General features: G+C 36.2%; 39 non-coding genes across 39 annotated transcripts; all 39 read left to right on the forward strand.

Moving 5' to 3' along the window:
* Nucleotides 1-284: 284 nt before the first annotated feature.
* On the forward strand, nucleotides 285-357 carry TRNAK-UUU (transfer RNA lysine (anticodon UUU)). Its single transcript has one exon. It is a non-coding gene; the product is annotated as a tRNA-Lys (tRNA).
* Nucleotides 358-1221: 864 nt separating this feature from the next.
* Nucleotides 1222-1294, forward strand: TRNAK-UUU (transfer RNA lysine (anticodon UUU)). Its single transcript has one exon. It is a non-coding gene; the product is annotated as a tRNA-Lys (tRNA).
* Nucleotides 1295-1635: 341 nt separating this feature from the next.
* TRNAR-UCU (transfer RNA arginine (anticodon UCU)) lies at nucleotides 1636-1726 on the forward strand. The gene is given in 2 exon segments: nucleotides 1636-1672; nucleotides 1691-1726. It is a non-coding gene; the product is annotated as a tRNA-Arg (tRNA).
* Nucleotides 1727-2185: 459 nt separating this feature from the next.
* TRNAK-UUU (transfer RNA lysine (anticodon UUU)) lies at nucleotides 2186-2258 on the forward strand. Its single transcript has one exon. It is a non-coding gene; the product is annotated as a tRNA-Lys (tRNA).
* Nucleotides 2259-3122: 864 nt separating this feature from the next.
* Nucleotides 3123-3195, forward strand: TRNAK-UUU (transfer RNA lysine (anticodon UUU)). The gene has a single exon. It is a non-coding gene; the product is annotated as a tRNA-Lys (tRNA).
* A 341-nt stretch (nucleotides 3196-3536) lies between these two features.
* TRNAR-UCU (transfer RNA arginine (anticodon UCU)) lies at nucleotides 3537-3627 on the forward strand. Its single transcript is given in 2 exon segments — nucleotides 3537-3573; nucleotides 3592-3627. It is a non-coding gene; the product is annotated as a tRNA-Arg (tRNA).
* A 459-nt stretch (nucleotides 3628-4086) lies between these two features.
* On the forward strand, nucleotides 4087-4159 carry TRNAK-UUU (transfer RNA lysine (anticodon UUU)). Its single transcript has one exon. It is a non-coding gene; the product is annotated as a tRNA-Lys (tRNA).
* Nucleotides 4160-5023: 864 nt separating this feature from the next.
* TRNAK-UUU (transfer RNA lysine (anticodon UUU)) lies at nucleotides 5024-5096 on the forward strand. Its single transcript has one exon. It is a non-coding gene; the product is annotated as a tRNA-Lys (tRNA).
* A 341-nt stretch (nucleotides 5097-5437) lies between these two features.
* On the forward strand, nucleotides 5438-5528 carry TRNAR-UCU (transfer RNA arginine (anticodon UCU)). Its single transcript is given in 2 exon segments — nucleotides 5438-5474; nucleotides 5493-5528. It is a non-coding gene; the product is annotated as a tRNA-Arg (tRNA).
* Nucleotides 5529-5987: 459 nt separating this feature from the next.
* Nucleotides 5988-6060, forward strand: TRNAK-UUU (transfer RNA lysine (anticodon UUU)). The gene has a single exon. It is a non-coding gene; the product is annotated as a tRNA-Lys (tRNA).
* An 864-nt stretch (nucleotides 6061-6924) lies between these two features.
* Nucleotides 6925-6997, forward strand: TRNAK-UUU (transfer RNA lysine (anticodon UUU)). The gene has a single exon. It is a non-coding gene; the product is annotated as a tRNA-Lys (tRNA).
* A 341-nt stretch (nucleotides 6998-7338) lies between these two features.
* Nucleotides 7339-7429, forward strand: TRNAR-UCU (transfer RNA arginine (anticodon UCU)). The gene is given in 2 exon segments: nucleotides 7339-7375; nucleotides 7394-7429. It is a non-coding gene; the product is annotated as a tRNA-Arg (tRNA).
* Nucleotides 7430-7888: 459 nt separating this feature from the next.
* On the forward strand, nucleotides 7889-7961 carry TRNAK-UUU (transfer RNA lysine (anticodon UUU)). Its single transcript has one exon. It is a non-coding gene; the product is annotated as a tRNA-Lys (tRNA).
* An 864-nt stretch (nucleotides 7962-8825) lies between these two features.
* On the forward strand, nucleotides 8826-8898 carry TRNAK-UUU (transfer RNA lysine (anticodon UUU)). The gene has a single exon. It is a non-coding gene; the product is annotated as a tRNA-Lys (tRNA).
* Nucleotides 8899-9239: 341 nt separating this feature from the next.
* Nucleotides 9240-9330, forward strand: TRNAR-UCU (transfer RNA arginine (anticodon UCU)). Its single transcript is given in 2 exon segments — nucleotides 9240-9276; nucleotides 9295-9330. It is a non-coding gene; the product is annotated as a tRNA-Arg (tRNA).
* Nucleotides 9331-10726: 1396 nt separating this feature from the next.
* On the forward strand, nucleotides 10727-10799 carry TRNAK-UUU (transfer RNA lysine (anticodon UUU)). Its single transcript has one exon. It is a non-coding gene; the product is annotated as a tRNA-Lys (tRNA).
* A 341-nt stretch (nucleotides 10800-11140) lies between these two features.
* On the forward strand, nucleotides 11141-11231 carry TRNAR-UCU (transfer RNA arginine (anticodon UCU)). The gene is given in 2 exon segments: nucleotides 11141-11177; nucleotides 11196-11231. It is a non-coding gene; the product is annotated as a tRNA-Arg (tRNA).
* Nucleotides 11232-11690: 459 nt separating this feature from the next.
* Nucleotides 11691-11763, forward strand: TRNAK-UUU (transfer RNA lysine (anticodon UUU)). The gene has a single exon. It is a non-coding gene; the product is annotated as a tRNA-Lys (tRNA).
* Nucleotides 11764-12627: 864 nt separating this feature from the next.
* Nucleotides 12628-12700, forward strand: TRNAK-UUU (transfer RNA lysine (anticodon UUU)). Its single transcript has one exon. It is a non-coding gene; the product is annotated as a tRNA-Lys (tRNA).
* Nucleotides 12701-13041: 341 nt separating this feature from the next.
* TRNAR-UCU (transfer RNA arginine (anticodon UCU)) lies at nucleotides 13042-13132 on the forward strand. The gene is given in 2 exon segments: nucleotides 13042-13078; nucleotides 13097-13132. It is a non-coding gene; the product is annotated as a tRNA-Arg (tRNA).
* A 459-nt stretch (nucleotides 13133-13591) lies between these two features.
* Nucleotides 13592-13664, forward strand: TRNAK-UUU (transfer RNA lysine (anticodon UUU)). The gene has a single exon. It is a non-coding gene; the product is annotated as a tRNA-Lys (tRNA).
* Nucleotides 13665-14528: 864 nt separating this feature from the next.
* Nucleotides 14529-14601, forward strand: TRNAK-UUU (transfer RNA lysine (anticodon UUU)). The gene has a single exon. It is a non-coding gene; the product is annotated as a tRNA-Lys (tRNA).
* Nucleotides 14602-14942: 341 nt separating this feature from the next.
* Nucleotides 14943-15033, forward strand: TRNAR-UCU (transfer RNA arginine (anticodon UCU)). Its single transcript is given in 2 exon segments — nucleotides 14943-14979; nucleotides 14998-15033. It is a non-coding gene; the product is annotated as a tRNA-Arg (tRNA).
* Nucleotides 15034-15492: 459 nt separating this feature from the next.
* TRNAK-UUU (transfer RNA lysine (anticodon UUU)) lies at nucleotides 15493-15565 on the forward strand. The gene has a single exon. It is a non-coding gene; the product is annotated as a tRNA-Lys (tRNA).
* An 864-nt stretch (nucleotides 15566-16429) lies between these two features.
* Nucleotides 16430-16502, forward strand: TRNAK-UUU (transfer RNA lysine (anticodon UUU)). Its single transcript has one exon. It is a non-coding gene; the product is annotated as a tRNA-Lys (tRNA).
* Nucleotides 16503-16843: 341 nt separating this feature from the next.
* TRNAR-UCU (transfer RNA arginine (anticodon UCU)) lies at nucleotides 16844-16934 on the forward strand. The gene is given in 2 exon segments: nucleotides 16844-16880; nucleotides 16899-16934. It is a non-coding gene; the product is annotated as a tRNA-Arg (tRNA).
* Nucleotides 16935-17393: 459 nt separating this feature from the next.
* On the forward strand, nucleotides 17394-17466 carry TRNAK-UUU (transfer RNA lysine (anticodon UUU)). Its single transcript has one exon. It is a non-coding gene; the product is annotated as a tRNA-Lys (tRNA).
* An 864-nt stretch (nucleotides 17467-18330) lies between these two features.
* Nucleotides 18331-18403, forward strand: TRNAK-UUU (transfer RNA lysine (anticodon UUU)). The gene has a single exon. It is a non-coding gene; the product is annotated as a tRNA-Lys (tRNA).
* Nucleotides 18404-18744: 341 nt separating this feature from the next.
* Nucleotides 18745-18835, forward strand: TRNAR-UCU (transfer RNA arginine (anticodon UCU)). Its single transcript is given in 2 exon segments — nucleotides 18745-18781; nucleotides 18800-18835. It is a non-coding gene; the product is annotated as a tRNA-Arg (tRNA).
* Nucleotides 18836-19294: 459 nt separating this feature from the next.
* Nucleotides 19295-19367, forward strand: TRNAK-UUU (transfer RNA lysine (anticodon UUU)). The gene has a single exon. It is a non-coding gene; the product is annotated as a tRNA-Lys (tRNA).
* An 864-nt stretch (nucleotides 19368-20231) lies between these two features.
* On the forward strand, nucleotides 20232-20304 carry TRNAK-UUU (transfer RNA lysine (anticodon UUU)). Its single transcript has one exon. It is a non-coding gene; the product is annotated as a tRNA-Lys (tRNA).
* Nucleotides 20305-20645: 341 nt separating this feature from the next.
* TRNAR-UCU (transfer RNA arginine (anticodon UCU)) lies at nucleotides 20646-20736 on the forward strand. The gene is given in 2 exon segments: nucleotides 20646-20682; nucleotides 20701-20736. It is a non-coding gene; the product is annotated as a tRNA-Arg (tRNA).
* Nucleotides 20737-21195: 459 nt separating this feature from the next.
* Nucleotides 21196-21268, forward strand: TRNAK-UUU (transfer RNA lysine (anticodon UUU)). Its single transcript has one exon. It is a non-coding gene; the product is annotated as a tRNA-Lys (tRNA).
* An 864-nt stretch (nucleotides 21269-22132) lies between these two features.
* TRNAK-UUU (transfer RNA lysine (anticodon UUU)) lies at nucleotides 22133-22205 on the forward strand. Its single transcript has one exon. It is a non-coding gene; the product is annotated as a tRNA-Lys (tRNA).
* A 341-nt stretch (nucleotides 22206-22546) lies between these two features.
* Nucleotides 22547-22637, forward strand: TRNAR-UCU (transfer RNA arginine (anticodon UCU)). The gene is given in 2 exon segments: nucleotides 22547-22583; nucleotides 22602-22637. It is a non-coding gene; the product is annotated as a tRNA-Arg (tRNA).
* A 459-nt stretch (nucleotides 22638-23096) lies between these two features.
* Nucleotides 23097-23169, forward strand: TRNAK-UUU (transfer RNA lysine (anticodon UUU)). The gene has a single exon. It is a non-coding gene; the product is annotated as a tRNA-Lys (tRNA).
* An 864-nt stretch (nucleotides 23170-24033) lies between these two features.
* TRNAK-UUU (transfer RNA lysine (anticodon UUU)) lies at nucleotides 24034-24106 on the forward strand. The gene has a single exon. It is a non-coding gene; the product is annotated as a tRNA-Lys (tRNA).
* A 341-nt stretch (nucleotides 24107-24447) lies between these two features.
* On the forward strand, nucleotides 24448-24538 carry TRNAR-UCU (transfer RNA arginine (anticodon UCU)). Its single transcript is given in 2 exon segments — nucleotides 24448-24484; nucleotides 24503-24538. It is a non-coding gene; the product is annotated as a tRNA-Arg (tRNA).
* A 459-nt stretch (nucleotides 24539-24997) lies between these two features.
* Nucleotides 24998-25070, forward strand: TRNAK-UUU (transfer RNA lysine (anticodon UUU)). Its single transcript has one exon. It is a non-coding gene; the product is annotated as a tRNA-Lys (tRNA).
* Nucleotides 25071-25517: the final 447 nt, after the last annotated feature.

Genomic DNA, 25517 nt, shown 5'->3' on the forward strand with positions numbered 1-25517 from the left:
AAAATATAATTTACTCGGAAGTAAGATTTTGGGCCCTTCCTTAATTTTACCATGTCAATAAACACATATGAATTTTACGTCAGCAAAAAAATGAGATAGTAGCAACTTCAGGACTAAAAATAAGGTTACATTTACTGAAGAAATTTCAAATGCTTGAAATATCAATTCATTATTATATTCTAGTGTATTTGGTACCTTCTTCAGGTAACCATCTTAAGAAACATAGCGTTAGTTGGGACACTGCCAAATTTTGATTAGGTGATTTTGAGGTTTGCTGTATCAGAGCCTGGATAGCTCAGTCGGTAGAGCATCAGACTTTTAATCTGAGGGTCCAGGGTTCAAGTCCCTGTTCAGGCGGTTTGTTTAAAGAAAATGTACTCTAATGACATGCTCTTTTCAGGATCCAATGAACGAGTAGTCCCATTAGAGTAATTGCAAGTTACTCTTAATGGAGCCATTAAATACCCATCGGTCGTGTACCATTTGACAAGAGTTAAGAAGACTTACCACAACGGTATCATGTCGTTTGAGATGTTGATTATCTTTTCCCCAATTCAATGTTCAAAATGGAACCCTGCTTATAGTTTCCAAATCACTTTATAAAGTTGGTCAACCGCTGATAGCTCATCTTTTTATTTGAGAATTTCTGTTCACCTTGTTGAATCAGGTTGGATCTCTGGTGCAATGGATAGCGGCTTGGGGTTCTAGGCGAATGTAGAGAAAGCATTCAAAGTCTTTGGGTTGGAATACTAGCTGGGTCAGTTTTATCCCTCCTTTATCTTATAACTAATTGAAACAGTAACAAACAATGCCTGCTTCTGCATAACCAGAGACATTTACCAAAACGGCAGTGAAAGAAAGTCTATTTAAACAGACACTGTTTGCTTTGAAAATGTTGCATAATCTATGCCGAAGAGTAAATTTCCAGTTATACTACCGGACATGTAATTTAGTACCTAGTAATAGTATTTGGCCTTTTACTAATTTCACAATGTCAATTTAGAGACATGATTTCTAAGTCAGCCGAAAATGAGATAGAACGAATTTCAGGATTTAAAATAGATTACGTGTGCTGCTGAAATTTCAAATGCTTGAAATATCAATTAATTATTAAACTCTACATATTTGATTGCTAATATATGTAACCATATTAAGAATTAAAGTGTAGGTTGGTGTGCGTCCACATCATTTTTAGCTGATTTTTAGTTGCAGTGTTGCAGAGCCTGGATAGCTCAGTCGGTAGAGCATCAGACTTTTAATCTGAGGGTCCAGGGTTCAAGTCCCTGTTCAGGCGGTCGGCTACTTTAAAGAAAAAGTATTCTGATTGTACATTCTTTTTGTGTTCCACTGCATGATGAATAAGATATTCCATTACCAAAATTAAAAAAAAACGTCTTTCATGGAGAAGTGAAAAACCCATCTGTCTCATATATCAGATGACGATACACTAAACTTAAGTTGTATGCAGACTTACCAACTGTATCATGTAGTTTGACACGGTGAATAACTTTTACCCAATTCAATATTCAAAATATAGCCATGGTTATAGTATCCAATGAACTTTATAAAGTTGATCAACAGCTCAAAGCTCATTATTTCATTTCTGAATATCTGTGCACCTCATTCAAGCAGATTGGCTCTGTGGCGCAATGGATAGCGCATTGGACTTCTAGGTGAATGTCAAGAAGGTATTCAAAGGCTGTGGGTTCGAATCCCACCAGAGTCAGTTTTATCCCTGTTTATTTCATAACTATTTAAAGAAGTTATAAGCGATGCATGCATGCTTCTGCTTCACCAAAATCATTTGCTAAAAAAGGTCAGTAAAAGGAAGTCTATTTTAAAGAGACACCGTTCAATTTGGGTAATCTATGCAGAAGAGGAAATTGTCAGCTGTACTGATGAAAATATAATTTACTCGGAAGTAAGATTTTGGGCCCTTCCTTAATTTTACCATGTCAATAAACACATATGAATTTGACGTCAGCAAAAAAATGAGATAGTAGCAACTTCAGGACTAAAAATAAGGTTACATTTACTGAAGAAATTTCAAATGCTTGAAATATCAATTCATTATTATATTCTAGTGTATTTGGTACCTTCTTCAGGTAACCATCTTAAGAAACATAGCGTTAGTTGGGACACTGCCAAATTTTGATTAGGTGATTTTGAGGTTTGCTGTATCAGAGCCTGGATAGCTCAGTCGGTAGAGCATCAGACTTTTAATCTGAGGGTCCAGGGTTCAAGTCCCTGTTCAGGCGGTTTGTTTAAAGAAAATGTACTCTAATGACATGCTCTTTTCAGGATCCAATGAACGAGTAGTCCCATTAGAGTAATTGCAAGTTACTCTTAATGGAGCCATTAAATACCCATCGGTCGTGTACCATTTGACAAGAGTTAAGAAGACTTACCGCAACGGTATCATGTCGTTTGAGATGTTGATTATCTTTTCCCCAATTCAATGTTCAAAATGGAACCCTGCTTATAGTTTCCAAATCACTTTATAAAGTTGGTCAACCGCTGATAGCTCATCTTTTTATTTGAGAATTTCTGTTCACCTTGTTGAATCAGGTTGGATCTCTGGTGCAATGGATAGCGGCTTGGGGTTCTAGGCGAATGTAGAGAAAGCATTCAAAGTCTTTGGGTTGGAATACTAGCTGGGTCAGTTTTATCCCTCCTTTATCTTATAACTAATTGAAACAGTAACAAACAATGCCTGCTTCTGCATAACCAGAGACATTTACCAAAACGGCAGTGAAAGAAAGTCTATTTAAACAGACACTGTTTGCTTTGAAAATGTTGCATAATCTATGCCGAAGAGTAAATTTCCAGTTATACTGCCGGACATGTAATTTAGTACCTAGTAATAGTATTTGGCCTTTTACTAATTTCACAATGTCAATTTAGAGACATGATTTCTAAGTCAGCCGAAAATGAGATAGAACGAATTTCAGGATTTAAAATAGATTACGTGTGCTGCTGAAATTTCAAATGCTTGAAATATCAATTAATTATTAAACTCTACATATTTGATTGCTAATATATGTAACCATATTAAGAATTAAAGTGTAGGTTGGTGTGCGTCCACATCATTTTTAGCTGATTTTTAGTTGCAGTGTTGCAGAGCCTGGATAGCTCAGTCGGTAGAGCATCAGACTTTTAATCTGAGGGTCCAGGGTTCAAGTCCCTGTTCAGGCGGTCGGCTACTTTAAAGAAAAAGTATTCTGATTGTACATTCTTTTTGTGTTCCACTGCATGATGAATAAGATATTCCATTACCAAAATTAAAAAAAAACGTCTTTCATGGAGAAGTGAAAAACCCATCTGTCTCATATATCAGATGACGATACACTAAACTTAAGTTGTATGCAGACTTACCAACTGTATCATGTAGTTTGACACGGTGAATAACTTTTACCCAATTCAATATTCAAAATATAGCCATGGTTATAGTATCCAATGAACTTTATAAAGTTGATCAACAGCTCAAAGCTCATTATTTCATTTCTGAATATCTGTGCACCTCATTCAAGCAGATTGGCTCTGTGGCGCAATGGATAGCGCATTGGACTTCTAGGTGAATGTCAAGAAGGTATTCAAAGGCTGTGGGTTCGAATCCCACCAGAGTCAGTTTTATCCCTGTTTATTTCATAACTATTTAAAGAAGTTATAAGCGATGCATGCATGCTTCTGCTTCACCAAAATCATTTGCTAAAAAAGGTCAGTAAAAGGAAGTCTATTTTAAAGAGACACCGTTCAATTTGGGTAATCTATGCAGAAGAGGAAATTGTCAGCTGTACTGATGAAAATATAATTTACTCGGAAGTAAGATTTTGGGCCCTTCCTTAATTTTACCATGTCAATAAACACATATGAATTTGACGTCAGCAAAAAAATGAGATAGTAGCAACTTCAGGACTAAAAATAAGGTTACATTTACTGAAGAAATTTCAAATGCTTGAAATATCAATTCATTATTATATTCTAGTGTATTTGGTACCTTCTTCAGGTAACCATCTTAAGAAACATAGCGTTAGTTGGGACACTGCCAAATTTTGATTAGGTGATTTTGAGGTTTGCTGTATCAGAGCCTGGATAGCTCAGTCGGTAGAGCATCAGACTTTTAATCTGAGGGTCCAGGGTTCAAGTCCCTGTTCAGGCGGTTTGTTTAAAGAAAATGTACTCTAATGACATGCTCTTTTCAGGATCCAATGAACGAGTAGTCCCATTAGAGTAATTGCAAGTTACTCTTAATGGAGCCATTAAATACCCATCGGTCGTGTACCATTTGACAAGAGTTAAGAAGACTTACCACAACGGTATCATGTCGTTTGAGATGTTGATTATCTTTTCCCCAATTCAATGTTCAAAATGGAACCCTGCTTATAGTTTCCAAATCACTTTATAAAGTTGGTCAACCGCTGATAGCTCATCTTTTTATTTGAGAATTTCTGTTCACCTTGTTGAATCAGGTTGGATCTCTGGTGCAATGGATAGCGGCTTGGGGTTCTAGGCGAATGTAGAGAAAGCATTCAAAGTCTTTGGGTTGGAATACTAGCTGGGTCAGTTTTATCCCTCCTTTATCTTATAACTAATTGAAACAGTAACAAACAATGCCTGCTTCTGCATAACCAGAGACATTTACCAAAACGGCAGTGAAAGAAAGTCTATTTAAACAGACACTGTTTGCTTTGAAAATGTTGCATAATCTATGCCGAAGAGTAAATTTCCAGTTATACTGCCGGACATGTAATTTAGTACCTAGTAATAGTATTTGGCCTTTTACTAATTTCACAATGTCAATTTAGAGACATGATTTCTAAGTCAGCCGAAAATGAGATAGAACGAATTTCAGGATTTAAAATAGATTACGTGTGCTGCTGAAATTTCAAATGCTTGAAATATCAATTAATTATTAAACTCTACATATTTGATTGCTAATATATGTAACCATATTAAGAATTAAAGTGTAGGTTGGTGTGCGTCCACATCATTTTTAGCTGATTTTTAGTTGCAGTGTTGCAGAGCCTGGATAGCTCAGTCGGTAGAGCATCAGACTTTTAATCTGAGGGTCCAGGGTTCAAGTCCCTGTTCAGGCGGTCGGCTACTTTAAAGAAAAAGTATTCTGATTGTACATTCTTTTTGTGTTCCACTGCATGATGAATAAGATATTCCATTACCAAAATTAAAAAAAAACGTCTTTCATGGAGAAGTGAAAAACCCATCTGTCTCATATATCAGATGACGATACACTAAACTTAAGTTGTATGCAGACTTACCAACTGTATCATGTAGTTTGACACGGTGAATAACTTTTACCCAATTCAATATTCAAAATATAGCCATGGTTATAGTATCCAATGAACTTTATAAAGTTGATCAACAGCTCAAAGCTCATTATTTCATTTCTGAATATCTGTGCACCTCATTCAAGCAGATTGGCTCTGTGGCGCAATGGATAGCGCATTGGACTTCTAGGTGAATGTCAAGAAGGTATTCAAAGGCTGTGGGTTCGAATCCCACCAGAGTCAGTTTTATCCCTGTTTATTTCATAACTATTTAAAGAAGTTATAAGCGATGCATGCATGCTTCTGCTTCACCAAAATCATTTGCTAAAAAAGGTCAGTAAAAGGAAGTCTATTTTAAAGAGACACCGTTCAATTTGGGTAATCTATGCAGAAGAGGAAATTGTCAGCTGTACTGATGAAAATATAATTTACTCGGAAGTAAGATTTTGGGCCCTTCCTTAATTTTACCATGTCAATAAACACATATGAATTTGACGTCAGCAAAAAAATGAGATAGTAGCAACTTCAGGACTAAAAATAAGGTTACATTTACTGAAGAAATTTCAAATGCTTGAAATATCAATTCATTATTATATTCTAGTGTATTTGGTACCTTCTTCAGGTAACCATCTTAAGAAAAATAGCGTTAGTTGGGACACTGCCAAATTTTGATTAGGTGATTTTGAGGTTTGCTGTATCAGAGCCTGGATAGCTCAGTCGGTAGAGCATCAGACTTTTAATCTGAGGGTCCAGGGTTCAAGTCCCTGTTCAGGCGGTTTGTTTAAAGAAAATGTACTCTAATGACATGCTCTTTTCAGGATCCAATGAACGAGTAGTCCCATTAGAGTAATTGCAAGTTACTCTTAATGGAGCCATTAAATACCCATCGGTCGTGTACCATTTGACAAGAGTTAAGAAGACTTACCGCAACGGTATCATGTCGTTTGAGATGTTGATTATCTTTTCCCCAATTCAATGTTCAAAATGGAACCCTGCTTATAGTTTCCAAATCACTTTATAAAGTTGGTCAACCGCTGATAGCTCATCTTTTTATTTGAGAATTTCTGTTCACCTTGTTGAATCAGGTTGGATCTCTGGTGCAATGGATAGCGGCTTGGGGTTCTAGGCGAATGTAGAGAAAGCATTCAAAGTCTTTGGGTTGGAATACTAGCTGGGTCAGTTTTATCCCTCCTTTATCTTATAACTAATTGAAACAGTAACAAACAATGCCTGCTTCTGCATAACCAGAGACATTTACCAAAACGGCAGTGAAAGAAAGTCTATTTAAACAGACACTGTTTGCTTTGAAAATGTTGCATAATCTATGCCGAAGAGTAAATTTCCAGTTATACTGCCGGACATGTAATTTAGTACCTAGTAATAGTATTTGGCCTTTTACTAATTTCACAATGTCAATTTAGAGACATGATTTCTAAGTCAGCCGAAAATGAGATAGAACGAATTTCAGGATTTAAAATAGATTACGTGTGCTGCTGAAATTTCAAATGCTTGAAATATCAATTAATTATTAAACTCTACATATTTGATTGCTAATATATGTAACCATATTAAGAATTAAAGTGTAGGTTGGTGTGCGTCCACATCATTTTTAGCTGATTTTTAGTTGCAGTGTTGCAGAGCCTGGATAGCTCAGTCGGTAGAGCATCAGACTTTTAATCTGAGGGTCCAGGGTTCAAGTCCCTGTTCAGGCGGTCGGCTACTTTAAAGAAAAAGTATTCTGATTGTACATTCTTTTTGTGTTCCACTGCATGATGAATAAGATATTCCATTACCAAAATTAAAAAAAAACGTCTTTCATGGAGAAGTGAAAAACCCATCTGTCTCATATATCAGATGACGATACACTAAACTTAAGTTGTATGCAGACTTACCAACTGTATCATGTAGTTTGACACGGTGAATAACTTTTACCCAATTCAATATTCAAAATATAGCCATGGTTATAGTATCCAATGAACTTTATAAAGTTGATCAACAGCTCAAAGCTCATTATTTCATTTCTGAATATCTGTGCACCTCATTCAAGCAGATTGGCTCTGTGGCGCAATGGATAGCGCATTGGACTTCTAGGTGAATGTCAAGAAGGTATTCAAAGGCTGTGGGTTCGAATCCCACCAGAGTCAGTTTTATCCCTGTTTATTTCATAACTATTTAAAGAAGTTATAAGCGATGCATGCATGCTTCTGCTTCACCAAAATCATTTGCTAAAAAAGGTCAGTAAAAGGAAGTCTATTTTAAAGAGACACCGTTCAATTTGGGTAATCTATGCAGAAGAGGAAATTGTCAGCTGTACTGATGAAAATATAATTTACTCGGAAGTAAGATTTTGGGCCCTTCCTTAATTTTACCATGTCAATAAACACATATGAATTTGACGTCAGCAAAAAAATGAGATAGTAGCAACTTCAGGACTAAAAATAAGGTTACATTTACTGAAGAAATTTCAAATGCTTGAAATATCAATTCATTATTATATTCTAGTGTATTTGGTACCTTCTTCAGGTAACCATCTTAAGAAACATAGCGTTAGTTGGGACACTGCCAAATTTTGATTAGGTGATTTTGAGGTTTGCTGTATCAGAGCCTGGATAGCTCAGTCGGTAGAGCATCAGACTTTTAATCTGAGGGTCCAGGGTTCAAGTCCCTGTTCAGGCGGTTTGTTTAAAGAAAATGTACTCTAATGACATGCTCTTTTCAGGATCCAATGAACGAGTAGTCCCATTAGAGTAATTGCAAGTTACTCTTAATGGAGCCATTAAATACCCATCGGTCGTGTACCATTTGACAAGAGTTAAGAAGACTTACCACAACGGTATCATGTCGTTTGAGATGTTGATTATCTTTTCCCCAATTCAATGTTCAAAATGGAACCCTGCTTATAGTTTCCAAATCACTTTATAAAGTTGGTCAACCGCTGATAGCTCATCTTTTTATTTGAGAATTTCTGTTCACCTTGTTGAATCAGGTTGGATCTCTGGTGCAATGGATAGCGGCTTGGGGTTCTAGGCGAATGTAGAGAAAGCATTCAAAGTCTTTGGGTTGGAATACTAGCTGGGTCAGTTTTATCCCTCCTTTATCTTATAACTAATTGAAACAGTAACAAACAATGCCTGCTTCTGCATAACCAGAGACATTTACCAAAACGGCAGTGAAAGAAAGTCTATTTAAACAGACACTGTTTGCTTTGAAAATGTTGCATAATCTATGCCGAAGAGTAAATTTCCAGTTATACTGCCGGACATGTAATTTAGTACCTAGTAATAGTATTTGGCCTTTTACTAATTTCACAATGTCAATTTAGAGACATGATTTCTAAGTCAGCCGAAAATGAGATAGAACGAATTTCAGGATTTAAAATAGATTACGTGTGCTGCTGAAATTTCAAATGCTTGAAATATCAATTAATTATTAAACTCTACATATTTGATTGCTAATATATGTAACCATATTAAGAATTAAAGTGTAGGTTGGTGTGCGTCCACATCATTTTTAGCTGATTTTTAGTTGCAGTGTTGCAGAGCCTGGATAGCTCAGTCGGTAGAGCATCAGACTTTTAATCTGAGGGTCCAGGGTTCAAGTCCCTGTTCAGGCGGTCGGCTACTTTAAAGAAAAAGTATTCTGATTGTACATTCTTTTTGTGTTCCACTGCATGATGAATAAGATATTCCATTACCAAAATTAAAAAAAAACGTCTTTCATGGAGAAGTGAAAAACCCATCTGTCTCATATATCAGATGACGATACACTAAACTTAAGTTGTATGCAGACTTACCAACTGTATCATGTAGTTTGACACGGTGAATAACTTTTACCCAATTCAATATTCAAAATATAGCCATGGTTATAGTATCCAATGAACTTTATAAAGTTGATCAACAGCTCAAAGCTCATTATTTCATTTCTGAATATCTGTGCACCTCATTCAAGCAGATTGGCTCTGTGGCGCAATGGATAGCGCATTGGACTTCTAGGTGAATGTCAAGAAGGTATTCAAAGGCTGTGGGTTCGAATCCCACCAGAGTCAGTTTTATCCCTGTTTATTTCATAACTATTTAAAGAAGTTATAAGCGATGCATGCATGCTTCTGCTTCACCAAAATCATTTTCTAAAAAAGGTCAGTAAAAGGAAGTCTATTTTAAAGAGACACCGTTCAATTTGGGTAATCTATGCAGAAGAGGAAATTGTCAGCTGTACTGATGAAAATATAATTTACTCGGAAGTAAGATTTTGGGCCCTTCCTTAATTTTACCATGTCAATAAACACATATGAATTTGACGTCAGCAAAAAAATGAGATAGTAGCAACTTCAGGATTAAAAATAAGGTTACATTTACTGAAGAAATTTCAAATGCTTGAAATATCAATTCATTATTATATTCTAGTGTATTTGGTACCTTCTTCAGGTAACCATCTTAAGAAACATAGCGTTAGTTGGGACACTGCCAAATTTTGATTAGGTGATTTTGAGGTTTGCTGTATCAGAGCCTGGATAGCTCAGTCGGTAGAGCATCAGACTTTTAATCTGAGGGTCCAGGGTTCAAGTCCCTGTTCTGGCGGTTTGTTTAAAGAAAATGTACTCTAATGACATGCTCTTTTCAGGATCCAATGAACGAGTAGTCCCATTAGAGTAATTGCAAGTTACTCTTAATGGAGCCATTAAATACCCATCGGTCGTGTACCATTTGACAAGAGTTAAGAAGACTTACCGCAACGGTATCATGTCGTTTGAGATGTTGATTATCTTTTCCCCAATTCAATGTTCAAAATGGAACCCTGCTTATAGTTTCCAAATCACTTTATAAAGTTGGTCAACCGCTGATAGCTCATCTTTTTATTTGAGAATTTCTGTTCACCTTGTTAAATCAGGTTGGATCTCTGGTGCAATGGATAGCGGCTTGGGGTTCTAGGCGAATGTAGAGAAAGCATTCAAAGTCTTTGGGTTGGAATACTAGCTGGGTCAGTTTTATCCCTCCTTTATCTTATAACTAATTGAAACAGTAACAAACAATGCCTGCTTCTGCATAACCAGAGACATTTACCAAAACGGCAGTGAAAGAAAGTCTATTTAAACAGACACTGTTTGCTTTGAAAATGTTGCATAATCTATGCCGAAGAGTAAATTTCCAGTTATACTGCCGGACATGTAATTTAGTACCTAGTAATAGTATTTGGCCTTTTACTAATTTCACAATGTCAATTTAGAGACATGATTTCTAAGTCAGCCGAAAATGAGATAGAACGAATTTCAGGATTTAAAATAGATTACGTGTGCTGCTGAAATTTCAAATGCTTGAAATATCAATTAATTATTAAACTCTACATATTTGATTGCTAATATATGTAACCATATTAAGAATTAAAGTGTAGGTTGGTGTGCGTCCACATCATTTTTAGCTGATTTTTAGTTGCAGTGTTGCAGAGCCTGGATAGCTCAGTCGGTAGAGCATCAGACTTTTAATCTGAGGGTCCAGGGTTCAAGTCCCTGTTCAGGCGGTCGGCTACTTTAAAGAAAAAGTATTCTGATTGTACATTCTTTTTGTGTTCCACTGCATGATGAATAAGATATTCCATTACCAAAATTAAAAAAAAACGTCTTTCATGGAGAAGTGAAAAACCCATCTGTCTCATATATCAGATGACGATACACTAAACTTAAGTTGTATGCAGACTTACCAACTGTATCATGTAGTTTGACACGGTGAATAACTTTTACCCAATTCAATATTCAAAATATAGCCATGGTTATAGTATCCAATGAACTTTATAAAGTTGATCAACAGCTCAAAGCTCATTATTTCATTTCTGAATATCTGTGCACCTCATTCAAGCAGATTGGCTCTGTGGCGCAATGGATAGCGCATTGGACTTCTAGGTGAATGTCAAGAAGGTATTCAAAGGCTGTGGGTTCGAATCCCACCAGAGTCAGTTTTATCCCTGTTTATTTCATAACTATTTAAAGAAGTTATAAGCGATGCATGCATGCTTCTGCTTCACCAAAATCATTTGCTAAAAAAGGTCAGTAAAAGGAAGTCTATTTTAAAGAGACACCGTTCAATTTGGGTAATCTATGCAGAAGAGGAAATTGTCAGCTGTACTGATGAAAATATAATTTACTCGGAAGTAAGATTTTGGGCCCTTCCTTAATTTTACCATGTCAATAAACACATATGAATTTGACGTCAGCAAAAAAATGAGATAGTAGCAACTTCAGGACTAAAAATAAGGTTACATTTACTGAAGAAATTTCAAATGCTTGAAATATCAATTCATTATTATATTCTAGTGTATTTGGTACCTTCTTCAGGTAACCATCTTAAGAAACATAGCGTTAGTTGGGACACTGCCAAATTTTGATTAGGTGATTTTGAGGTTTGCTGTATCAGAGCCTGGATAGCTCAGTCGGTAGAGCATCAGACTTTTAATCTGAGGGTCCAGGGTTCAAGTCCCTGTTCAGGCGGTTTGTTTAAAGAAAATATACTCTAATGACATGCTCTTTTCAGGATCCAATGAACGAGTAGTCCCATTAGAGTAATTGCAAGTTACTCTTAATGGAGCCATTAAATACCCATCGGTCGTGTACCATTTGACAAGAGTTAAGAAGACTTACCGCAACGGTATCATGTCGTTTGAGATGTTGATTATCTTTTCCCCAATTCAATGTTCAAAATGGAACCCTGCTTATAGTTTCCAAATCACTTTATAAAGTTGGTCAACCGCTGATAGCTCATCTTTTTATTTGAGAATTTCTGTTCACCTTGTTAAATCAGGTTGGATCTCTGGTGCAATGGATAGCGGCTTGGGGTTCTAGGCGAATGTAGAGAAAGCATTCAAAGTCTTTGGGTTGGAATACTAGCTGGGTCAGTTTTATCCCTCCTTTATCTTATAACTAATTGAAACAGTAACAAACAATGCCTGCTTCTGCATAACCAGAGACATTTACCAAAACGGCAGTGAAAGAAAGTCTATTTAAACAGACACTGTTTGCTTTGAAAATGTTGCATAATCTATGCCGAAGAGTAAATTTCCAGTTATACTGCCGGACATGTAATTTAGTACCTAGTAATAGTATTTGGCCTTTTACTAATTTCACAATGTCAATTTAGAGACATGATTTCTAGGTCAGCCGAAAATGAGATAGAACGAATTTCAGGATTTAAAATAGATTACGTGTGCTGCTGAAATTTCAAATGCTTGAAATATCAATTAATTATTAAACTCTACATATTTGATTGCTAATATATGTAACCATATTAAGAATTAAAGTGTAGGTTGGTGTGCGTCCACATCATTTTTAGCTGATTTTTAGTTGCAGTGTTGCAGAGCCTGGATAGCTCAGTCGGTAGAGCATCAGACTTTTAATCTGAGGGTCCAGGGTTCAAGTCCCTGTTCAGGCGGTCGGCTACTTTAAAGAAAAAGTATTCTGATTGTACATTCTTTTTGTGTTCCACTGCATGATGAATAAGATATTCCATTACCAAAATTAAAAAAAAACGTCTTTCATGGAGAAGTGAAAAACCCATCTGTCTCATATATCAGATGACGATACACTAAACTTAAGTTGTATGCAGACTTACCAACTGTATCATGTAGTTTGACACGGTGAATAACTTTTACCCAATTCAATATTCAAAATATAGCCATGGTTATAGTATCCAATGAACTTTATAAAGTTGATCAACAGCTCAAAGCTCATTATTTCATTTCTGAATATCTGTGCACCTCATTCAAGCAGATTGGCTCTGTGGCGCAATGGATAGCGCATTGGACTTCTAGGTGAATGTCAAGAAGGTATTCAAAGGCTGTGGGTTCGAATCCCACCAGAGTCAGTTTTATCCCTGTTTATTTCATAACTATTTAAAGAAGTTATAAGCGATGCATGCATGCTTCTGCTTCACCAAAATCATTTGCTAAAAAAGGTCAGTAAAAGGAAGTCTATTTTAAAGAGACACCGTTCAATTTGGGTAATCTATGCAGAAGAGGAAATTGTCAGCTGTACTGATGAAAATATAATTTACTCGGAAGTAAGATTTTGGGCCCTTCCTTAATTTTACCATGTCAATAAACACATATGAATTTGACGTCAGCAAAAAAATGAGATAGTAGGAACTTCAGGACTAAAAATAAGGTTACATTTACTGAAGAAATTTCAAATGCTTGAAATATCAATTCATTATTATATTCTAGTGTATTTGGTACCTTCTTCAGGTAACCATCTTAAGAAACATAGCGTTAGTTGGGACACTGCCAAATTTTGATTAGGTGATTTTGAGGTTTGCTGTATCAGAGCCTGGATAGCTCAGTCGGTAGAGCATCAGACTTTTAATCTGAGGGTCCAGGGTTCAAGTCCCTGTTCAGGCGGTTTGTTTAAAGAAAATGTACTCTAATGACATGCTCTTTTCAGGATCCAATGAACGAGTAGTCCCATTAGAGTAATTGCAAGTTACTCTTAATGGAGCCATTAAATACCCATCGGTCGTGTACCATTTGACAAGAGTTAAGAAGACTTACCACAACGGTATCATGTCGTTTGAGATGTTGATTATCTTTTCCCCAATTCAATGTTCAAAATGGAACCCTGCTTATAGTTTCCAAATCACTTTATAAAGTTGGTCAACCGCTGATAGCTCATCTTTTTATTTGAGAATTTCTGTTCACCTTGTTGAATCAGGTTGGATCTCTGGTGCAATGGATAGCGGCTTGGGGTTCTAGGCGAATGTAGAGAAAGCATTCAAAGTCTTTGGGTTGGAATACCAGCTGGGTCAGTTTTATCCCTCCTTTATCTTATAACTAATTGAAACAGTAACAAACAATGCCTGCTTCTGCATAACCAGAGACATTTACCAAAACGGCAGTGAAAGAAAGTCTATTTAAACAGACACTGTTTGCTTTGAAAATGTTGCATAATCTATGCCGAAGAGTAAATTTCCAGTTATACTGCCGGACATGTAATTTAGTACCTAGTAATAGTATTTGGCCTTTTACTAATTTCACAATGTCAATTTAGAGACATGATTTCTAAGTCAGCCGAAAATGAGATAGAACGAATTTCAGGATTTAAAATAGATTACGTGTGCTGCTGAAATTTCAAATGCTTGAAATATCAATTAATTATTAAACTCTACATATTTGATTGCTAATATATGTAACCATATTAAGAATTAAAGTGTAGGTTGGTGTGCGTCCACATCATTTTTAGCTGATTTTTAGTTGCAGTGTTGCAGAGCCTGGATAGCTCAGTCGGTAGAGCATCAGACTTTTAATCTGAGGGTCCAGGGTTCAAGTCCCTGTTCAGGCGGTCGGCTACTTTAAAGAAAAAGTATTTTGATTGTACATTCTTTTTGTGTTCCACTGCATGATGAATAAGATATTCCATTACCAAAATTAAAAAAAAACGTCTTTCATGGAGAAGTGAAAAACCCATCTGTCTCATATATCAGATGACGATACACTAAACTTAAGTTGTATGCAGACTTACCAACTGTATCATGTAGTTTGACACGGTGAATAACTTTTACCCAATTCAATATTCAAAATATAGCCATGGTTATAGTATCCAATGAACTTTATAAAGTTGATCAACAGCTCAAAGCTCATTATTTCATTTCTGAATATCTGTGCACCTCATTCAAGCAGATTGGCTCTGTGGCGCAATGGATAGCGCATTGGACTTCTAGGTGAATGTCAAGAAGGTATTCAAAGGCTGTGGGTTCGAATCCCACCAGAGTCAGTTTTATCCCTGTTTATTTCATAACTATTTAAAGAAGTTATAAGCGATGCATGCATGCTTCTGCTTCACCAAAATCATTTGCTAAAAAAGGTCAGTAAAAGGAAGTCTATTTTAAAGAGACACCGTTCAATTTGGGTAATCTATGCAGAAGAGGAAATTGTCAGCTGTACTGATGAAAATATAATTTACTCGGAAGTAAGATTTTGGGCCCTTCCTTAATTTTACCATGTCAATAAACACATATGAATTTGACGTCAGCAAAAAAATGAGATAGTAGCAACTTCAGGATTAAAAATAAGGTTACATTTACTGAAGAAATTTCAAATGCTTGAAATATCAATTCATTATTATATTCTAGTGTATTTGGTACCTTCTTCAGGTAACCATCTTAAGAAACATAGCGTTAGTTGGGACACTGCCAAATTTTGATTAGGTGATTTTGAGGTTTGCTGTATCAGAGCCTGGATAGCTCAGTCGGTAGAGCATCAGACTTTTAATCTGAGGGTCCAGGGTTCAAGTCCCTGTTCAGGCGGTTTGTTTAAAGAAAATGTACTCTAATGACATGCTCTTTTCAGGATCCAATGAACGAGTAGTCCCATTAGAGTAATTGCAAGTTACTCTTAATGGAGCCATTAAATACCCATCGGTCGTGTACCATTTGACAAGAGTTAAGAAGACTTACCGCAACGGTATCATGTCGTTTGATATGTTGATTATCTTTTCCCCAATTCAATGTTCAAAATGGAACCCTGCTTATAGTTTCCAAATCACTTTATAAAGTTGGTCAACCGCTGATAGCTCATCTTTTTATTTGAGAATTTCTGTTCACCTTGTTGAATCAGGTTGGATCTCTGGTGCAATGGATAGCGGCTTGGGGTTCTAGGCGAATGTAGAGAAAGCATTCAAAGTCTTTGGGTTGGAATACTAGCTGGGTCAGTTTTATCCCTCCTTTATCTTATAACTAATTGAAACAGTAACAAACAATGCCTGCTTCTGCATAACCAGAGACATTTACCAAAACGGCAGTGAAAGAAAGTCTATTTAAACAGACACTGTTTGCTTTGAAAATGTTGCATAATCTATGCCGAAGAGTAAATTTCCAGTTATACTGCCGGACATGTAATTTAGTACCTAGTAATAGTATTTGGCCTTTTACTAATTTCACAATGTCAATTTAGAGACATGATTTCTAAGTCAGCCGAAAATGAGATAGAACGAATTTCAGGATTTAAAATAGATTACGTGTGCTGCTGAAATTTCAAATGCTTGAAATATCAATTAATTATTAAACTCTACATATTTGATTGCTAATATATGTAACCATATTAAGAATTAAAGTGTAGGTTGGTGTGCGTCCACATCATTTTTAGCTGATTTTTAGTTGCAGTGTTGCAGAGCCTGGATAGCTCAGTCGGTAGAGCATCAGACTTTTAATCTGAGGGTCCAGGGTTCAAGTCCCTGTTCAGGCGGTCGGCTACTTTAAAGAAAAAGTATTCTGATTGTACATTCTTTTTGTGTTCCACTGCATGATGAATAAGATATTCCATTACCAAAATTTAAAAAAAACGTCTTTCATGGAGAAGTGAAAAACCCATCTGTCTCATATATCAGATGACGATACACTAAACTTGAGTTGTATGCAGACTTACCAACTGTATCATGTAGTTTGACACGGTGAATAACTTTTACCCAATTCAATATTCAAAATATAGCCATGGTTATAGTATCCAATGAACTTTATAAAGTTGATCAACAGCTCAAAGCTCATTATTTCATTTCTGAATATCTGTGCACCTCATTCAAGCAGATTGGCTCTGTGGCGCAATGGATAGCGCATTGGACTTCTAGGTGAATGTCAAGAAGGTATTTAAAGGCTGTGGGTTCGAATCCCACCAGAGTCAGTTTTATCCCTGTTTATTTCATAACTATTTAAAGAAGTTATAAGCGATGCATGCATGCTTCTGCTTCACCAAAATCATTTGCTAAAAAAGGTCAGTAAAAGGAAGTCTATTTTAAAGAGACACCGTTCAATTTGGGTAATCTATGCAGAAGAGGAAATTGTCAGCTGTACTGATGAAAATATAATTTACTCGGAAGTAAGATTTTGGGCCCTTCCTTAATTTTACCATGTCAATAAACACATATGAATTTGACGTCAGCAAAAAAATGAGATAGTAGCAACTTCAGGATTAAAAATAAGGTTACATTTACTGAAGAAATTTCAAATGCTTGAAATATCAATTCATTATTATATTCTAGTGTATTTGGTACCTTCTTCAGGTAACCATCTTAAGAAACATAGCGTTAGTTGGGACACTGCCAAATTTTGATTAGGTGATTTTGAGGTTTGCTGTATCAGAGCCTGGATAGCTCAGTCGGTAGAGCATCAGACTTTTAATCTGAGGGTCCAGGGTTCAAGTCCCTGTTCAGGCGGTTTGTTTAAAGAAAATGTACTCTAATGACATGCTCTTTTCAGGATCCAATGAACGAGTAGTCCCATTAGAGTAATTGCAAGTTACTCTTAATGGAGCCATTAAATACCCATCGGTCGTGTACCATTTGACAAGAGTTAAGAAGACTTACCGCAACGGTATCATGTCGTTTGAGATGTTGATTATCTTTTCCCCAATTCAATGTTCAAAATGGAACCCTGCTTATAGTTTCCAAATCACTTTATAAAGTTGGTCAACCGCTGATAGCTCATCTTTTTATTTGAGAATTTCTGTTCACCTTGTTGAATCAGGTTGGATCTCTGGTGCAATGGATAGCGGCTTGGGGTTCTAGGCGAATGTAGAGAAAGCATTCAAAGTCTTTGGGTTGGAATACTAGCTGGGTCAGTTTTATCCCTCCTTTATCTTATAACTAATTGAAACAGTAACAAACAATGCCTGCTTCTGCATAACCAGAGACATTTACCAAAACGGCAGTGAAAGAAAGTCTATTTAAACAGACACTGTTTGCTTTGAAAATGTTGCATAATCTATGCCGAAGAGTAAATTTCCAGTTATACTGCCGGACATGTAATTTAGTACCTAGTAATAGTATTTGGCCTTTTACTAATTTCACAATGTCAATTTAGAGACATGATTTCTAAGTCAGCCGAAAATGAGATAGAACGAATTTCAGGATTTAAAATAGATTACGTGTGCTGCTGAAATTTCAAATGCTTGAAATATCAATTAATTATTAAACTCTACATATTTGATTGCTAATATATGTAACCATATTAAGAATTAAAGTGTAGGTTGGTGTGCGTCCACATCATTTTTAGCTGATTTTTAGTTGCAGTGTTGCAGAGCCTGGATAGCTCAGTCGGTAGAGCATCAGACTTTTAATCTGAGGGTCCAGGGTTCAAGTCCCTGTTCAGGCGGTCGGCTACTTTAAAGAAAAAGTATTCTGATTGTACATTCTTTTTGTGTTCCACTGCATGATGAATAAGATATTCCATTACCAAAATTAAAAAAAAACGTCTTTCATGGAGAAGTGAAAAACCCATCTGTCTCATATATCAGATGACGATACACTAAACTTAAGTTGTATGCAGACTTACCAACTGTATCATGTAGTTTGACACGGTGAATAACTTTTACCCAATTCAATATTCAAAATATAGCCATGGTTATAGTATCCAATGAACTTTATAAAGTTGATCAACAGCTCAAAGCTCATTATTTCATTTCTGAATATCTGTGCACCTCATTCAAGCAGATTGGCTCTGTGGCGCAATGGATAGCGCATTGGACTTCTAGGTGAATGTCAAGAAGGTATTCAAAGGCTGTGGGTTCGAATCCCACCAGAGTCAGTTTTATCCCTGTTTATTTCATAACTATTTAAAGAAGTTATAAGCGATGCATGCATGCTTCTGCTTCACCAAAATCATTTGCTAAAAAAGGTCAGTAAAAGGAAGTCTATTTTAAAGAGACACCGTTCAATTTGGGTAATCTATGCAGAAGAGGAAATTGTCAGCTGTACTGATGAAAATATAATTTACTCGGAAGTAAGATTTTGGGCCCTTCCTTAATTTTACCATGTCAATAAACACATATGAATTTGACGTCAGCAAAAAAATGAGATAGTAGCAACTTCAGGACTAAAAATAAGGTTACATTTACTGAAGAAATTTCAAATGCTTGAAATATCAATTCATTATTATATTCTAGTGTATTTGGTACCTTCTTCAGGTAACCATCTTAAGAAACATAGCGTTAGTTGGGACACTGCCAAATTTTGATTAGGTGATTTTGAGGTTTGCTGTATCAGAGCCTGGATAGCTCAGTCGGTAGAGCATCAGACTTTTAATCTGAGGGTCCAGGGTTCAAGTCCCTGTTCAGGCGGTTTGTTTAAAGAAAATGTACTCTAATGACATGCTCTTTTCAGGATCCAATGAACGAGTAGTCCCATTAGAGTAATTGCAAGTTACTCTTAATGGAGCCATTAAATACCCATCGGTCGTGTACCATTTGACAAGAGTTAAGAAGACTTACCACAACGGTATCATGTCGTTTGAGATGTTGATTATCTTTTCCCCAATTCAATGTTCAAAATGGAACCCTGCTTATAGTTTCCAAATCACTTTATAAAGTTGGTCAACCGCTGATAGCTCATCTTTTTATTTGAGAATTTCTGTTCACCTTGTTGAATCAGGTTGGATCTCTGGTGCAATGGATAGCGGCTTGGGGTTCTAGGCGAATGTAGAGAAAGCATTCAAAGTCTTTGGGTTGGAATACTAGCTGGGTCAGTTTTATCCCTCCTTTATCTTATAACTAATTGAAACAGTAACAAACAATGCCTGCTTCTGCATAACCAGAGACATTTACCAAAACGGCAGTGAAAGAAAGTCTATTTAAACAGACACTGTTTGCTTTGAAAATGTTGCATAATCTATGCCGAAGAGTAAATTTCCAGTTATACTGCCGGACATGTAATTTAGTACCTAGTAATAGTATTTGGCCTTTTACTAATTTCACAATGTCAATTTAGAGACATGATTTCTAAGTCAGCCGAAAATGAGATAGAACGAATTTCAGGATTTAAAATAGATTACGTGTGCTGCTGAAATTTCAAATGCTTGAAATATCAATTAATTATTAAACTCTACATATTTGATTGCTAATATATGTAACCATATTAAGAATTAAAGTGTAGGTTGGTGTGCGTCCACATCATTTTTAGCTGATTTTTAGTTGCAGTGTTGCAGAGCCTGGATAGCTCAGTCGGTAGAGCATCAGACTTTTAATCTGAGGGTCCAGGGTTCAAGTCCCTGTTCAGGCGGTCGGCTACTTTAAAGAAAAAGTATTCTGATTGTACATTCTTTTTGTGTTCCACTGCATGATGAATAAGATATTCCATTACCAAAATTAAAAAAAAACGTCTTTCATGGAGAAGTGAAAAACCCATCTGTCTCATATATCAGATGACGATACACTAAACTTAAGTTGTATGCAGACTTACCAACTGTATCATGTAGTTTGACACGGTGAATAACTTTTACCCAATTCAATATTCAAAATATAGCCATGGTTATAGTATCCAATGAACTTTATAAAGTTGATCAACAGCTCAAAGCTCATTATTTCATTTCTGAATATCTGTGCACCTCATTCAAGCAGATTGGCTCTGTGGCGCAATGGATAGCGCATTGGACTTCTAGGTGAATGTCAAGAAGGTATTCAAAGGCTGTGGGTTCGAATCCCACCAGAGTCAGTTTTATCCCTGTTTATTTCATAACTATTTAAAGAAGTTATAAGCGATGCATGCATGCTTCTGCTTCACCAAAATCATTTGCTAAAAAAGGTCAGTAAAAGGAAGTCTATTTTAAAGAGACACCGTTCAATTTGGGTAATCTATGCAGAAGAGGAAATTGTCAGCTGTACTGATGAAAATATAATTTACTCGGAAGTAAGATTTTGGGCCCTTCCTTAATTTTACCATGTCAATAAACACATATGAATTTGACGTCAGCAAAAAAATGAGATAGTAGGAACTTCAGGACTAAAAATAAGGTTACATTTACTGAAGAAATTTCAAATGCTTGAAATATCAATTCATTATTATATTCTAGTGTATTTGGTACCTTCTTCAGGTAACCATCTTAAGAAACATAGCGTTAGTTGGGACACTGCCAAATTTTGATTAGGTGATTTTGAGGTTTGCTGTATCAGAGCCTGGATAGCTCAGTCGGTAGAGCATCAGACTTTTAATCTGAGGGTCCAGGGTTCAAGTCCCTGTTCAGGCGGTTTGTTTAAAGAAAATGTACTCTAATGACATGCTCTTTTCAGGATCCAATGAACGAGTAGTCCCATTAGAGTAATTGCAAGTTACTCTTAATGGAGCCATTAAATACCCATCGGTCGTGTACCATTTGACAAGAGTTAAGAAGACTTACCACAACGGTATCATGTCGTTTGAGATGTTGATTATCTTTTCCCCAATTCAATGTTCAAAATGGAACCCTGCTTATAGTTTCCAAATCACTTTATAAAGTTGGTCAACCGCTGATAGCTCATCTTTTTATTTGAGAATTTCTGTTCACCTTGTTGAATCAGGTTGGATCTCTGGTGCAATGGATAGCGGCTTGGGGTTCTAGGCGAATGTAGAGAAAGCATTCAAAGTCTTTGGGTTGGAATACCAGCTGGGTCAGTTTTATCCCTCCTTTATCTTATAACTAATTGAAACAGTAACAAACAATGCCTGCTTCTGCATAACCAGAGACATTTACCAAAACGGCAGTGAAAGAAAGTCTATTTAAACAGACACTGTTTGCTTTGAAAATGTTGCATAATCTATGCCGAAGAGTAAATTTCCAGTTATACTGCCGGACATGTAATTTAGTACCTAGTAATAGTATTTGGCCTTTTACTAATTTCACAATGTCAATTTAGAGACATGATTTCTAAGTCAGCCGAAAATGAGATAGAACGAATTTCAGGATTTAAAATAGATTACGTGTGCTGCTGAAATTTCAAATGCTTGAAATATCAATTAATTATTAAACTCTACATATTTGATTGCTAATATATGTAACCATATTAAGAATTAAAGTGTAGGTTGGTGTGCGTCCACATCATTTTTAGCTGATTTTTAGTTGCAGTGTTGCAGAGCCTGGATAGCTCAGTCGGTAGAGCATCAGACTTTTAATCTGAGGGTCCAGGGTTCAAGTCCCTGTTCAGGCGGTCGGCTACTTTAAAGAAAAAGTATTTTGATTGTACATTCTTTTTGTGTTCCACTGCATGATGAATAAGATATTCCATTACCAAAATTAAAAAAAAACGTCTTTCATGGAGAAGTGAAAAACCCATCTGTCTCATATATCAGATGACGATACACTAAACTTAAGTTGTATGCAGACTTACCAACTGTATCATGTAGTTTGACACGGTGAATAACTTTTACCCAATTCAATATTCAAAATATAGCCATGGTTATAGTATCCAATGAACTTTATAAAGTTGATCAACAGCTCAAAGCTCATTATTTCATTTCTGAATATCTGTGCACCTCATTCAAGCAGATTGGCTCTGTGGCGCAATGGATAGCGCATTGGACTTCTAGGTGAATGTCAAGAAGGTATTCAAAGGCTGTGGGTTCGAATCCCACCAGAGTCAGTTTTATCCCTGTTTATTTCATAACTATTTAAAGAAGTTATAAGCGATGCATGCATGCTTCTGCTTCACCAAAATCATTTGCTAAAAAAGGTCAGTAAAAGGAAGTCTATTTTAAAGAGACACCGTTCAATTTGGGTAATCTATGCAGAAGAGGAAATTGTCAGCTGTACTGATGAAAATATAATTTACTCGGAAGTAAGATTTTGGGCCCTTCCTTAATTTTACCATGTCAATAAACACATATGAATTTGACGTCAGCAAAAAAATGAGATAGTAGCAACTTCAGGATTAAAAATAAGGTTACATTTACTGAAGAAATTTCAAATGCTTGAAATATCAATTCATTATTATATTCTAGTGTATTTGGTACCTTCTTCAGGTAACCATCTTAAGAAACATAGCGTTAGTTGGGACACTGCCAAATTTTGATTAGGTGATTTTGAGGTTTGCTGTATCAGAGCCTGGATAGCTCAGTCGGTAGAGCATCAGACTTTTAATCTGAGGGTCCAGGGTTCAAGTCCCTGTTCAGGCGGTTTGTTTAAAGAAAATGTACTCTAATGACATGCTCTTTTCAGGATCCAATGAACGAGTAGTCCCATTAGAGTAATTGCAAGTTACTCTTAATGGAGCCATTAAATACCCATCGGTCGTGTACCATTTGACAAGAGTTAAGAAGACTTACCGCAACGGTATCATGTCGTTTGAGATGTTGATTATCTTTTCCCCAATTCAATGTTCAAAATGGAACCCTGCTTATAGTTTCCAAATCACTTTATAAAGTTGGTCAACCGCTGATAGCTCATCTTTTTATTTGAGAATTTCTGTTCACCTTGTTGAATCAGGTTGGATCTCTGGTGCAATGGATAGCGGCTTGGGGTTCTAGGCGAATGTAGAGAAAGCATTCAAAGTCTTTGGGTTGGAATACTAGCTGGGTCAGTTTTATCCCTCCTTTATCTTATAACTAATTGAAACAGTAACAAACAATGCCTGCTTCTGCATAACCAGAGACATTTACCAAAACGGCAGTGAAAGAAAGTCTATTTAAACAGACACTGTTTGCTTTGAAAATGTTGCATAATCTATGCCGAAGAGTAAATTTCCAGTTATACTGCCGGACATGTAATTTAGTACCTAGTAATAGTATTTGGCCTTTTACTAATTTCACAATGTCAATTTAGAGACATGATTTCTAAGTCAGCCGAAAATGAGATAGAACGAATTTCAGGATTTAAAATAGATTACGTGTGCTGCTGAAATTTCAAATGCTTGAAATATCAATTAATTATTAAACTCTACATATTTGATTGCTAATATATGTAACCATATTAAGAATTAAAGTGTAGGTTGGTGTGCGTCCACATCATTTTTAGCTGATTTTTAGTTGCAGTGTTGCAGAGCCTGGATAGCTCAGTCGGTAGAGCATCAGACTTTTAATCTGAGGGTCCAGGGTTCAAGTCCCTGTTCAGGCGGTCGGCTACTTTAAAGAAAAAGTATTCTGATTGTACATTCTTTTTGTGTTCCACTGCATGATGAATAAGATATTCCATTACCAAAATTAAAAAAAAACGTCTTTCATGGAGAAGTGAAAAACCCATCTGTCTCATATATCAGATGACGATACACTAAACTTGAGTTGTATGCAGACTTACCAACTGTATCATGTAGTTTGACACGGTGAATAACTTTTACCCAATTCAATATTCAAAATATAGCCATGGTTATAGTATCCAATGAACTTTATAAAGTTGATCAACAGCTCAAAGCTCATTATTTCATTTCTGAATATCTGTGCACCTCATTCAAGCAGATTGGCTCTGTGGCGCAATGGATAGCGCATTGGACTTCTAGGTGAATGTCAAGAAGGTATTTAAAGGCTGTGGGTTCGAATCCCACCAGAGTCAGTTTTATCCCTGTTTATTTCATAACTATTTAAAGAAGTTATAAGCGATGCATGCATGCTTCTGCTTCACCAAAATCATTTGCTAAAAAAGGTCAGTAAAAGGAAGTCTATTTTAAAGAGACACCGTTCAATTTGGGTAATCTATGCAGAAGAGGAAATTGTCAGCTGTACTGATGAAAATATAATTTACTCGGAAGTAAGATTTTGGGCCCTTCCTTAATTTTACCATGTCAATAAACACATATGAATTTGACGTCAGCAAAAAAATGAGATAGTAGCAACTTCAGGATTAAAAATAAGGTTACATTTACTGAAGAAATTTCAAATGCTTGAAATATCAATTCATTATTATATTCTAGTGTATTTGGTACCTTCTTCAGGTAACCATCTTAAGAAACATAGCGTTAGTTGGGACACTGCCAAATTTTGATTAGGTGATTTTGAGGTTTGCTGTATCAGAGCCTGGATAGCTCAGTCGGTAGAGCATCAGACTTTTAATCTGAGGGTCCAGGGTTCAAGTCCCTGTTCAGGCGGTTTGTTTAAAGAAAATGTACTCTAATGACATGCTCTTTTCAGGATCCAATGAACGAGTAGTCCCATTAGAGTAATTGCAAGTTACTCTTAATGGAGCCATTAAATACCCATCGGTCGTGTACCATTTGACAAGAGTTAAGAAGACTTACCGCAACGGTATCATGTCGTTTGAGATGTTGATTATCTTTTCCCCAATTCAATGTTCAAAATGGAACCCTGCTTATAGTTTCCAAATCACTTTATAAAGTTGGTCAACCGCTGATAGCTCATCTTTTTATTTGAGAATTTCTGTTCACCTTGTTGAATCAGGTTGGATCTCTGGTGCAATGGATAGCGGCTTGGGGTTCTAGGCGAATGTAGAGAAAGCATTCAAAGTCTTTGGGTTGGAATACTAGCTGGGTCAGTTTTATCCCTCCTTTATCTTATAACTAATTGAAACAGTAACA

Source organism: Triturus cristatus, chromosome 4_1 (assembly GCF_964204655.1).
Source record: "Triturus cristatus chromosome 4_1, aTriCri1.1, whole genome shotgun sequence".
Taxonomy (NCBI): domain Eukaryota; kingdom Metazoa; phylum Chordata; class Amphibia; order Caudata; family Salamandridae; genus Triturus; species Triturus cristatus.